Source organism: Lupinus angustifolius, unplaced genomic scaffold (assembly GCF_001865875.1).
Source record: "Lupinus angustifolius cultivar Tanjil unplaced genomic scaffold, LupAngTanjil_v1.0 Scaffold_461, whole genome shotgun sequence".
Taxonomy (NCBI): Eukaryota; Viridiplantae; Streptophyta; class Magnoliopsida; order Fabales; family Fabaceae; genus Lupinus; species Lupinus angustifolius.
Genome location: NW_017727849.1, coordinates 169,501 through 184,147, shown reverse-complemented (window position 1 = coordinate 184,147; position 14,647 = coordinate 169,501).

The following is a 14,647-nucleotide window of genomic DNA, read 5'->3' as shown; positions in this document are numbered from 1 at the left end:
TTATTCACGCATGCATGCATGAAAGCCCATATGCAAATTTGCAACCTTGTACCTAATCCAACACGGAAACTATTTTTTTGTACTATATATCCTCTTATAAGAAATTAAAATCTTTTCTGGTGTGTAATTATTCCCAACAAATATTGTTTCTAGGAATCAAATCTTGACTTTTTTTATCTTTCTAGTGATCTAGAGGAACTTTAAATCACTAGACCAATGATAATGCGTAAAGTATTTGGAACATTTCCTGAACCACTAATCTTCCTTTACGCTATATTTGGTTGTAAGGAAAATAGAAGGTGAGAAAACATGATGAGAGAAAAGTAGAGGAAAATTTTATTTTCCATCATTTGGTTGGAAAGAAAATAAAAGAAGGAAAGAAAAAAGGGAATGGGGCCAACTAACTTTTTTGCTTCTCACATGTAGATTGAAAATGAATGGAAAAGTTTATGTACTCTTAACTTATATTTAATAATGCTTGTGTTTTTTTGTGTGACTATTTTTCAATTCATTAATTTTCATTTTTATTTCTTTCATATAATTTAATTAAGAAATTATTTTTTATTAACTTTCTTTTCTTCAACTTTCACTCCATTCATTTTTTCTTCTTAAACCAAATATAGTGTAAATCAAATTACAATTTTCATAAAATAATTAATTTATTTCTTAATTAAAATTACAAATTTGTTATTTAAGTGAAGAAAACAAATAAGAATGGCAATGGGGTTGAGTGGGACGAGCCCGTGTAGTGTTATCCTATGTCCATACCTACACATTTTATGAGTACTCTTAAATGGTAGATGTTATTTGCCAATATCCAACAAGTTTTTAAAGTTAATTATATAATTATATATTTTGTAATTATAATATAAAACATAATTATTAGATGTATAATAATATATTTCAATAATTAAAAAATAAATTTATAATTATGTGGGTAGCTAAGGGATGGATATCATGATATTTGTACCCACCCATAAGTTACTATCGCAGGTATGTTACATATAATTTTGTTGGTGTCCATTGGTCGAGTATTTTGTCATCCCTAAAAGCAACCCAATACAATAATATGGTGAGTGATGGGGATCTCATGTCCCCGTTCTTGTCCACCTTTTGTCCCCACCCACTTAGAAATTTTTATTTAATTAAAAAGAAAAATCATAAATTAATATTTTTATATTATTTTGTGAAGTTTGATTGATTAGGACATGAGGCAAGATTTTTTTGGGACGGAGGATCCTGATTCTGTGGTTTGACTCATACTTTTATGTTTCTATCATGTCAGTTTTTATTGTTAATTATAAGTATAATTTTCCCTCCACTTTCTTTCTATTTTATACTATACCAAACAATTAAAAATTTACTATATTTTCTACTTATTTTCTTCTCTTAACTTTTATTTCCTCAACTTTACTTTCACAAACCAAACATAGTGTTAGTGTATGCAATTGAGGTTATAAATTGCATTGAGTTAGTCTTTTCTGTTAGGCTCTAGGACCAATTCACTATTTAAATTAAATGATATTACGATTTGGCAATAAGCACCAAAGTAAATCCGTGATCTACAAACTTAGCAGTGCAACATAAATAAATGTGTGCAAATTAAAAAAAGGACCACAAAATTTTAACGTGGAAAACCCTTCAAGCTTTCTTTGGTTTAAGGAAGAAAAAGAGAGGAGAGAAGACAAGAAGATAAAGTTTGAGTTGAGAGAATAAAGTGAGGAAGATAATGAATTTTAAGAGTTGTTTGGTATGGGAGAAAAAAAAAGGAGAGAAAAGAGAAAGAGATGAATTTTTTATGAATGGACAACAATATCCTGGTTACATTAATTTTTGGAAGTAGTTTTAAAGAGTACAATTGTATTTTACAAATACAATACTCTCTTTATTCACTTTCTCACCTAATGAGCAAAAAAGAAAAAAGTGACAGGTCCTACAAGATTTCCCCCCCTCTTCCTATTATCTACCCTCAACCAAATAAGAAAAAAAAGGGAATTTTACCCTTTCTCTATCTTTTTATCTTCTTTCCCCTTAAAATCACACCAACCAAATAAAGGTTAAATGCGAGGGGGAAAAAGTATTTCACTATGTGCGTGACAACTACAATATCCTTTCTACACTCTTCTCACACAAGAGTTACAAATATAGTGTTTCTCAGTGAGATCTTTCATATTCAAATACTACAACATTTAGTACCAAGGAATAATAGAGATGAAATCCAAAATTACCTTAGTGTATTTTTCACACACTCAACATTTTATAAGATTTACTCACACTCTCTATTGTTACTCACTAACAGGCTTTAACTTTGCTTCTTGGTTCTCCACTCACTCTGCTTTAAATGAAGAAGCATGCTTTTTATTTATAGAGGACTTAAGCAGTGTAAAAATAGTACAAACTTTCAGCTGTAGTTTTCTACCGACCTATGTGTAGCCTGCACCATCCATGACTTTCTGTTCTGCAACGAATGCTTTGAAATTTTGGCAATTTAATTTTCACATGAGTTGGACCCCAATATTCTCCCCCTCAAGCCAATGGGGAAAATTTGAAACATTCATCTAAAGTCCAAGCCAATCAGCTTAGCATAAAGTTGAAGCTTTTCACGTGCTACAACTTATGTTACCAGCAGACTTTTTCAGTGTGTGGATCTTCTTCAGCTTAAACTGTTATTCTTCAACTACATGGTGTAGACAATGGTATCTAACACCAATATGCTTTATACGAGAGTGGTATATCACATTTTTGCTTAAATCTAAAGCATTTTGACTATCGTAATGGATCAAGACCTTTCATGCTTTATTTCCTAATGTTGAATAAACCTCTTCTACCAAAGAATTTCTTTACCTGCTTTAGTCATGGCAATATATTTGGCTTCAGTTGTAGAGAAGACAACACACTTCATCAACTTTGACTATCACGATAGAACTCCCCCTACAAAAGTAAATACAAACCTCGTTGTAGATTTCCTACCATCAATTTCACTTGTTATATCTGCATCAGTATAGCCTTCTAGAATTATTTATGGTCCTTCAAAGCACAAGCACATTTTAGAGCTAACTCTCAAGTATATCAAAATGCACTTTACTGCTTCCCAATAATTTTTGCCAGGGTTGGAAAGAAACCTGCTAACAACTCCAACCGCGTGAGCGATATCTAGACGAGTACAAACCATGAAATACATCTAACTCCCAAATGTAGAGGAGTATGGAATATTAGCCATGTCATTATCCTCTTTCAAAATAATGGCGCAACTTATTTTACTAAGTTTAAAGTTATTGGCCAATATTATGCTAACTGGTTTAGCATTCTTCATGTTGAACCTCTCTAGAACTCGTTCCACATATTGTTCCTGTCACAACCATAGCTTCTTAGCCTTCCAGTCTTGCAAAATCTAAATGCCCAGAATTTGCTTTGCATGGCCTAGATTCTTCATATAAAAGGATTTTGATAACTCCTTATTCAACTCACCAATCATCTTTGCATCTTGTCCCACTATCAGCATATCGTCTACATACAACAAAAGGATAATAAATTAGTCTCCTTGAAATGTTTTAACAAATACATAATGATCTGCATCAGTTGTGGAATATCCATGACTAATCATGAATGGGTAAAACTTCTTGTACAACTGCCTAAGAGCTTGCTTTAATCCATACAAACTCTTCTTTAATTTGCAAACCATGTTTTCCTTCCCAGATTCTTGAAATTCTTCTGGTTGATCCATGTAGATTGTTTCCTCCAAATCTCCATGGAGAAATAAAATCTTCACATCTAACTGCTCAAGCTCTAGATCCAAGCTAGCTGTTAATCTGAGTATAACTCGAATAGAACTCATTTTGACAATAGGAGAAAAAATCTTGTCAAAATCTACTCCCACTTTTGTTTAAATCCTTTCACGACCAAGTGAGCTTTATATATGACTAGCTGATCACCATCTTTCTTTAGTCTGAACACCCATTTGTTCTTCAAGGGTTTCTTGCCTTTAGGAAGTTCCACGAGCTCATAAGTATTATTCTTCTGCAAGGAATCCATATATTCTTGCATGACTTTCATCCTTCGAGTTTACCCTTATGAGTATGAACTTCATCTAAACTTTCTGGCTTCCCCTCATCAGTGAGTAGGATATACTCTAAACTATGATATCTGATGGGTGGAAGTCATTCTCTATCACTTCTCCTAAGTTGTGGTGTAGGGGGTTGCTTCCCCTGCTTAACACCTTCTTTTTCTTCTCCGACATCATCTAGTTCTTGCTCATCATCAACCCATGGTCATTTAACTCTCCCTTTCTATGGTGTTTTCTCTAGGAGGAGATATTGGTGTAAAATCAACATTACCACCAGGTTTCATGGTTTTCTCTAGAGTCACAGAATTTGACATAGTTTCTTGCTCATGGAACACCACATCTCTACTTCTAATGACTTTACTTCTAAGGAATATCTATATCATCAAGTTTTTGTCTCTGCTCCTTACTTACATAAACAAAGGCTTTGCCTCCAAATACCTTCAAATGAGAGTATTTAATATCATGTCCAGACCATACTCTCTTAGGAATGTCAAAGCTTAGGGGAACAAAAGGAGATCTATTAATCAAGAAGCATGCAATTTGAACAGCTTCACCCTAGAATGGCTTAGATAGGTTAGCCATTCTTAACATACTACTTACTTTTTTTTATAATGGTTCTATTGATTCTTTCGGCCACACTATTATGTCGCGAGGGGTACTAGGAACTGTCTTCTCATGTCTAATTACATGCTCAGAACAATATTTCTTGAATTCATGGGATGTATACTCACCCACATTATCACTGTGAATACACTTCAAAGATTTCCATGTTTGCCTATCCATAATGGCATGAAATCTTTTGAAGTATTGAAACATTTGGTCTTTACTCCTTAAAAAGTACACCTACAGTTTCCGTGAAGTATCATCAATAAACGTCACAAAATATATGCTACCACCCAGAGTCCCCACTTTAATGAGACCTCATACATCAGAGTAAATCATATTCAAAATATTTGGCTTCAGCTTCAAAGTTTTGATAAAATAAACTCTATGATGCTTTCCAAATAAGTAGTGATCACAAGGATTTAACTTTGTAACTTTAGCATAAGGAATAAGGATTTTCCTTGCCAAAATCTGCAATCCTTTTTCACTCATATTAGCCAGCCTTTTGCGCTACAAATTTGGTGAAGCATCATTCTCGACTGCATTCAACCCATCTCCAATAGGTTTGACTTTAGTTTTGTATAAGATGTTATGCACCACTCCTCGAGCAACAACCATTGAGCCTTTGGAATGCTTCCATTTTCCATCGCCAAAGTTGTTATGGTATCCAGCTCGATCCAGAGCATGCACAAAAATCAAATTTAGGCATAGTTCTAGCACATGTTGGACGTCCTTCAATATCAATGTGCATCTGACATTAGTCTACAAGTATACATCACCTACTCCCACAATGTTTACATTGCTGCTATTACCCATCTTTACTTTGCCAAAGTCTTCAGCTTTGTACATTATATAGAATTGATTGTTAGGGGTAGCATGATACGATGCAACTGAGTCAGTGATTCATTCTTCACATGAATCTGCAACATGACATTCTTCATCTCTAGAAGAGAGTAACACCACTTCCCATCTATCGTAGGAGTTATGGTATTTTCATCATTTTTTGTATTACTTGATACTTCTTGTCTCTATTATTTCATTCTTTTAAATTCCTTTTGATATATCCTTCTTTTCCATAATGCTAATATTTGAACTTTCTTCTAAATTGTGGCTTATATCTATCTTTAGATTTGTTGGGTCAATCTCTACTCTTGCTCTTTCCCTTATTTTCAGTTACAAAGGGTTGGGAGTTGTCTATTCCCAAGTCTTTTCTCCCGACTTCTTCATTGAACATGTTATATTTGACTTGTGTCAGCGATAGTTGTTCGTGTAACATAGAGTTTCTTAATGACAACACCAACGTCTCCCAACTTTCCAACAAAGAACTTAAAAGCAGTAGTGCTTGTAACTAATCTTCCAACACTAGCTTCATGGTAATCAACTAATTTACCAAATCTTGAATGTCACACAAGTGTTCAACAACAAATCTTCCCTCTTTGTACTTCATGTTCACAAACTTCCTAATTGCGAAAGCTTTGTTTTGTGCAGTCTTCCTCTCATAGAGATTCTGTAAATTCTTCCATAAAGTCTGGGCATTGGTCTTTGTGGCCACATGGTGGAACATACTAATATCCACCCATTGTTTGATAATTCCAATGGCCTTACGGTGCATCGTTTTCCAATCTTCTAGTGTTATGTTGATTGGCTTTACATCTCCGTTCTCCACAGTATCATAAAGATCCTTGCAGAAATGTATATCCTCCATTTTTGGTTTCCGAATGGAGTAATTGGTGACTGTCAATTTGATCATGGTGTTTGTAGTCTCCTCCATTTAATTTAATGCATAAACCTAGAGCTCAACTTGGAGCTCTGATACTAGTTGTTGGGCTCTGGGATCGATTTACTATTTAAATTAAATGATATTGCGAGGTGGTAATGAACATCAAAGCAGATCCGTGGAAATAGATCTACAAACTTATCAGTGCGACAAAAATAAATGTGTGCAAAGTAAAAAAAAGGAACACCAAATTTTAACGTGGAAAATCCTTAAATAACAAGGGAAAAACCACGGGACAATCTTTGAAAAAAATTCCACTATATGCAGGATAATTACAATATCTTTTCCACACTCTTCTCACACAATAGTTACAAATATAGTGTTTCCCAGTGAGATCCCTCCTACTCAAATACTAGAACATGTAGTACAAAGGTATAACAAAGATGAAACCCAAAATTAACACAATGTATTTTTCACATAATCTACCATCTTTAGGATTTACTCACACTCTCTATTTTTGCTCAGTGCTAGAAGCTTTAATTTTGCTTCTTCATTCTCTACTCATTCTACTTAAAATGAAAAAGAGTGCCTATATTTATAGAGGACTTAAGCAGTGTGGAAACACTATAACTTTTCAAGTGCATTTTTCTACCGACCTATGTGTAACCTATACCGTCCATGACTTTCTGTTCGGCAATGAATGCTTTTAAAATTTGGCACTTTTCTTTTCTCATGTGCTTGACCCCACATTTTCATTTGTTTTATTTTCTTTTTTGAATTTGTTGAAATTCATTTTGGATGCTAGGAAGACAGTCAATTTAATTAATTAATGAAGTTAAGAATTAAAGTTTCTTTGTTATTTTTTTGACTTTATAGGGTATGTATTATATCTTTCACTTTTAGGATAAGAGATTAATTCTTTATCGATATGCTTTGTTGAGCTGAAAAGGAATTAAATGGGAATGAAAAAGAGAAGTTTTTTTTTTTTATAGTTTTGTTCCATATAATAAAGAAAAGAAAAAATGATTGCACTTATGCTCTTTTGTTCTTACGTGGAAAAGGTTAGTGACAAAGCTTTATATACTTCAAAAAACTGTGTTTCATATTAGCCACGTATCGTGACCCAATCCTCGACAGATCGTCACTAAGCGACTTAGGAAAAGGTAAAATGCAATTATGACCTATCACAAAGATTTTGAGTGACCACTACATTTTTTGGGTTAAAACATAGAAAATCCTATTTTATGTCCAATTTGGAAAATAACAACAGTTCTGAGCTTGGAAGTCGACTATGTATATATAACAACATTTTAATCATTTAAAAAATAATTGTTTTTTATTTTTGTGTGTTACTAGAGTTTATCTTGCTCCTAGTATCCCCAAGTTAAATAGGTAAATCAAAACTACATAGTTATGTCCTAAAAAAATGATTTATTGAATGAGGATATTTTTATTCATTTAAAGATTTGAAAATAAACAAAACTTAATCTCAATTCGTCATCTCCACGTTAGGAGAGTGAAGTAGCAACTCTATGTCTATGACACATCTCAGCTTTAGGAGAGAGCAAACATAATATTGAATGTGTATGACTTCTTAACTTAAAGAGATAAGATGTTATAATAGGCTTTAAAGTAGTTCAATAAAAGCTTATTATGCACATACCTGCTTGATAAGTGTCAAAATGTACTGCTTTCCCGTCACTTTTTATGGCACTTATCTTGATTAATCAAATATAAAATCCAATTTATTACACACTTTTTAGATAAATTTTATGTGCCTAAATATTATGAATTTTGATCACCTCTTGTCCAAACTCTGAATTTTGTAGGAAAAAAATTAAAAAATAATTAATTCAAAGATGACCAAGAATTCAAGTCAAATGCTAAAAAAGAATTGCGCAAAATAAACAAGCTAAACATGGGACTGCTATGTGCTTAGCATGTTGCCAAAAAGATTGCTTCGACTTGAAGAAAGGTAGCTTACCTTGTCTTGAAGAAACCCAAGCTAAGGTGTGCCAAGAAACTTGCATATATTAAACGCTTACATTGCCATGGAGAAATCATGCTAAAAGTGACAAGTAACCAACGAAATTAAAATCAAGAACCATCGAAATAGGTTGCTTAGGCTTGAAGGAACCTTGGGGCCGCTAGGCATGGCCAAAAAAGGGCTTAGACCTTGGTTAGCCACCAAAGCCTCACCATGAAGAAAGCTTACCCAAAGTCACCATGCAACAAGCCTTTACTTGAAAACCAAACTTATTACCTCATGGATGACTCAAGCATGACAAGCCAAGTATGAGGTGTCATCTTGCATGAAGCTTAGCCCATAATAGGCTACCCAAGCTAGGATAAAAAGTTTTTTTGCATTCAACCATGGCTGAACTATCGAGCCAGCTAGTGGGCATTGGACGTACCAAATGGAGCGTTGGGCGCCCAACCCTGGCCTATAAATAAGGCCTAACATTTTCAACTTTGGAACATTGTACATTCTCCTTACTTCTCATTTTTATTTCTTTACTTTCTTAGGCTTTTATTTCATAGAAATCCAGAAGGAATGAAGTTGAAAAATGGTGTGCAAAATTATGATTTTCTAACACCATTTGGAACCAAAAGCATCCAAACTTTGGATGGATGGCTATTGCTCCAAACTTGGCAATGGTGTAATATTTCTTCTCGTTATGTTAATTCTGATTTTATTATTCAAGTTATGTGTTTCTACTCTATTATTTCATTCAATCTACTCTGAATGTTTATTTTAGATTGATCACCTAAAACATGTTTTCAAAGATCCAAAAGTCTTTTGCTCGATGAAATAACAAATATTTCCATGCTACAATGGTAGACTTGAATATTTGTCATTTCCAAACATCCATTATAAACAACTTGTTTTCAAGATTATCAATATCTAGGAATCCAGAATAAGTGGTGACAAACTTATTTCTTTCAAAGGATACTTGATGAGTGATAATATATTATGCAAAGTTTGAAAATAATCTCACCTGATTCGTGAGGAAGGGTGAGTTAAGAAATGATATATGGTGGCTGGAATCACACCGAAATAACTTGTGTACATTAAAATCATGTTAAAACTTAAGAGTTAAGAAACTTTATATTCTAACCATAATTTCATCTTGAATTTGTAAATAGTTAGTTACTTTACTATTTCATGTTTGTTACTTTACTTTTTCATGTTTGTTACTTTATAGAATCAAAAACAACTTTATTTGTTACTTTTTAATTTTGATAAAAGATGCAGAGTATGATTACATTTATGTTAGGCAATTATCTGTGACTCAACCCTATATTATACTATAATTGAATCTTGAAAGAGTTCCAAAAGTAAACATATTAAAATGTTAACTTATAAATTTTGTTTGTTGAAAAGTTAATATTCCTAAAACAAAAGTGCAATCTAATTAATGGGTTGTAACTTTGTAAATACGAACAACATACAAAGGTGCAATTCAATCAATCAATTATAACTTTGTAAAAGAGTGATATAATTTACAGTTAATATCTAACCGCTAACTTTTACATTTCTGTCATTTAATTTCTACTACTAACTTTTTCTTTTATTTATTTACTTACTGTCATTTAAATTCCACAACTAACTACTAACTCTTTATTTTTCTTTATTTAAATTTCTTTCATTTAATTTATGCACATACTAACAATTTATTTATTGTCTTTATTCTTTTATCACAAACTTCATTCTTAATACCAGCATTTCGTAAGAAGTGATATGATTAATTTTATTCTTTATACTGACCATTCATAAGATATGGCATGGTTAATGGAACCCGAAAGGTGAGCTAAAATAAATTTAAATAAAATCACTCTAATTTTGGAATCGCATAGTCGGATAAAAACCACAATTTTAACTGTGTGAAAAACTCTTTCAATAGTACTTCAAGATAGTGAAGTAACAACTCTATGTCTATAAATGTGTCTCGACTTAAATGGATTTATTATAAGGTTTAAAATTAGTCTAGTATTTATCGTTATCAACCTACCCACTCCAAGAGAGTGAAACACTATTTCTATGTTCGCAAGTGGATCTTATCTTCAATGACCGGAAAATATGGCCTTTTTTTTTTTTTTTATACATAAAAAAACTTAAAAAAGAATTGTTTATAAGGCCTTAGTTGCCTCCACCTTTTGAACTCTTATAATATAAAAATTGAATTATTAAAATCTGGTTAAAATGTGGTAACAAAATCAATTAATTTATAAGATTTTTATTAATTAGAAAAAAGAGTGAAAATATTATTTATGTATATTAAATCATATCAACATGCTATTGGCATTATATTTTATTGTAAATTTGGTTGCTATTTATATAGAATGTGTTATTTTCATAATATTTATCACTATTACAATTATTACATAAATTATGAACTACCATAATACCATTTATTCTTAATGTAATTATTATAGTAAATTATACTCACTTCATTTTGCTGTAATTGCATAAATTATCCCTTCATTTTCTATACATATACAAATCTCTCTAATTTATATACATACATAATATATTATACTAACTACCTCTGTAAAATAAATTAGCATAATCTTTTAAACAAAAAATGTTATAAGTGTAAGTAAGTTAAACAAAAATATGATACATTATGGAGAGAAATCTAAATAGTATACAAGTCAATATCTCTTCATTATTTTTTATTCTTTATAACTGAGAGTGATTTTAAAAATATGTCCTTAGAATTATTAATGCATTTTATAACGAACCAAATATAATAAAGAAACATTTACTCTTATATTATTTGGACTTGTCTCCATAATATACAATGTTTTGTTTAACTTCATTACACTCATCACTTTTTTGTTTCAAAGATCACACATATTTCTTACGCAGGAGCACCTAATGAAATGTATGTATATAAATATGAGTGGTTTGTGTATACATAAAAATAAGGAAAATGATTTCTGTAATTTCACTAAAACTCAGGGATGTCAATGTAATTATTATTGGAATTATTTTTCATTATTAAAATTATAATTTTTATTACTTATAATTAAAAACATAAATAAAGAAATGCATCAAAACCTGCTTTGGCAAGAGACACGAGGAAGTTCATGTTCGAAGGCGACTCTACACTCAAAGTGGTGCTATAGAAACGAAGAATGTGCCGAGGCGAATAAGAAAAATGGAATGATTGGGTATTTGGGTATCAACTTGACAGAGGACTTACGTATGCTAGTTCTCGTGAACTAATAAAGAGAGTCAGAAAAACTTGCATAAAGACTTGTATAATATATCATATTTAGAGATAAATGTATTTTATGTTGTTTGGTATTATTATTTATGATTAAGTTTTAATTGGAATTAAATTTTTAATATATTAGTAAGATTTTATTAGTTGTCTTTACATACATATATCTTCGTATAAATATCAGCAAATGACTAATAAATAAATAAGTTTCAATTTTGTTGGACAAGATAAGAGGTTGTGGTGTTGTCTGATCTTGGGTGAAATAAATTAAAAAGAGAACGCAAGGAGGGGTATTGTTGTATCTTGCAAACAAAAATTAAAATGGGATGTAGGTCGGGATATGTTTGAATATCAAAGACAAAAATTAAAATGAGATCGAATACAGGGTGAGTACTTCCAAATCTTAGAGGCAAAAATTAAATCAATAATGTAGGCCAAGTTACAGTCGAATCTCAAATTAAAATTAAAACTAGAATGCATGGATGGGTACTGCCTCATCTGGAGACAAATATTAAAACAAGAATGCTACCAGTTCTATGAGATAAAAATTAAAATGAGAATGTGGGTTGGAGTACTGTTGGATTTAGGACACAAAAAATTAAATGAAAATATAGAAAGAGGTACTGGCAGATCCTGAAGACAAAAAGTAAAACGAGAACATATATCAAGATACTACCGGATCTCGATTGAATTCACATCAAGGATACATGAACCACAAAGAATATATTATTTTTTAGACACTAAGACTCGTAAACAATAAAAATTTTGAACACGTGAGGCATGTGAATTTTGAAAACTTTATTTTTTGAAGAAACAACAAGTTCAGGGACTTAGAAATAAAGATTTTTTTACACATATTAGGCTCGAGGACCACAAAGGAATAAAGCTTTTAACATTAAGAACATGGACCTAGAAAGCATGTACTTTTGAAAACACATCAAACATAGTGACCTTGAAAGAATGATTTTTTAAATACAACAAGCTTTTGGACTTGGAAAGTATGAACTTTTTGCTAATCAGACACAAGGACTTGGAAACAATGAATTCTAAAACTCATCAGGCTGGAGGACTTGTAAACAATGAACTTTTTACAAACCAGGCTCGGATATTTGGAAAGATTATATTTTTGAACACACATTAGGCTGATGAACTTAGAAAGGATGAATTTCTCACACCAGTCTCGAGGACCAAGAGATAATGTCTTTTGATGGGGTATTAGGCTGGGGGACCTCAAAACAATGAATGTTTGCATATTAAGTTTGGAGTATTAGAAATTATAAATTTTTAATTAAGGTGAGCATCATATATTTGATACAATGATATTAGCTATTTATTTTCGGGGTTACATTATAAGTTATCTAATTATTGACGCCCCTTAGATTTCTAAAAGCTTATAACGAATATGGACTTAATGGGTGGATACTCATCAGGTTAACTCATGGGATAATGTGAACCCTATAAGTTAACACATAAGGAAGGTTATGGTCCCTAATACACCAAATCAAAATTCAGTTTTCTGCTCTCCCCATTAGAGTGAAAACGCAAGTCCCAAGAGGAATCAGGGATTTGGTTGAGGAATGTCATCATACCACAAAACCTCTTTCAGAAACGTAGATCAAAGGAGCACATCCAAGAACATGGATTCAGGTATGACACTGCACCCTTTGATTCATATATGTGCGTGAGAATCATGAAATTCAAGATCCTAGGATTTGTATTTCACCAATCATAAAGAATTTCCAACATGGGGTTGTAGAAGAATATATTTTTGAAAACACATCAGGCAAGGGCGCCTTGAAAGATTGAATGTTTTTGCACTTTAGGCTTGAGAATCTATTACGCTTGAGAATCTATTACGCTTGAGAATCTATTATGGTATGAATGCTTGAGAATCTATTATGTATGATGCAAGTGTTAGAAATTCATAATTTCTATTTAAAGTGGACATCATATATTTAATACAATCTATAAGATTTCTGAAATTACTAACAACCTATAAGACTTCTGAAATTGATAACAAATATATGCTTAATGAGTGGATACCTAAATGGTTGGCTTATAGGGGATAATGAGAATGCTATAAGTTAATACATAAGGAATGGTTATAGTCCCCAAGACACCAAATCACAAATAATTTTCAGCTCTTCTCATTAGAAAGAAAATGAAGGTCCCAAAAGGAATTCAAGATTTGGTTGAGGAAGACCATCATACCAAAACTCTCTCAAAAGATATATCAAAGGAGTAGACCTGAGAAAATGGATTCAGGTATGATTTGTATCCTCGTTTTATATTATGTGTGAGAATCACGAGATTCAAGATTCTAGATTGGCAGTTTACCAATTATAAGGAAATTCTAACAAATGGTATTAAAGCATAGATTCTGAATTTTACGATTATCCATTAAAGGTGTTTTTCCCCAACTTTTTATGAATCCTATTTTTTAAATTTGAGGAGTTTTATGCTTCCGTTATTGGTTACGAAAATTTGGTATTTTTAAATAATGAGAATAACTTTTATTCACTTCAGCTTATTTCAATCATGAGTATTTCATATTATGAATCATTGCAACATGTGTTGAAGTATATACTCATATTTGTGCATAGACATTGCATTAACTTTTATGACTCTGTTATGCAATATGTATAGGGAATAAAGTATGTCCTAGTGTGAGGAGAGAAATTATCTCCTCACACCCACTCATTAATAGACATTTGTGATATTTTATTTTTTATTTTCTTATTCATTTTAAAAATAGATAAAACATAGTCATGTGTCATTGCCTAACTGGTGTAAGGAGAGAAGTTATATCCTCACACATGGAGATACTCCATCCTCATATGTATATTATATGTGTATAATGCCTTACTGTTAGACATTGACTTTTGTCATTGTACAATTTTGCAATTTGTTAAAGTATATCTACAAGGTATATGTGGGTTAAGTCGTGTTTTTCTTTATACACTTACAATTTAAAATTCATGATCTTGTGTATATAATGCGAATTAAAATGTGTGTATATACATATATAATTGT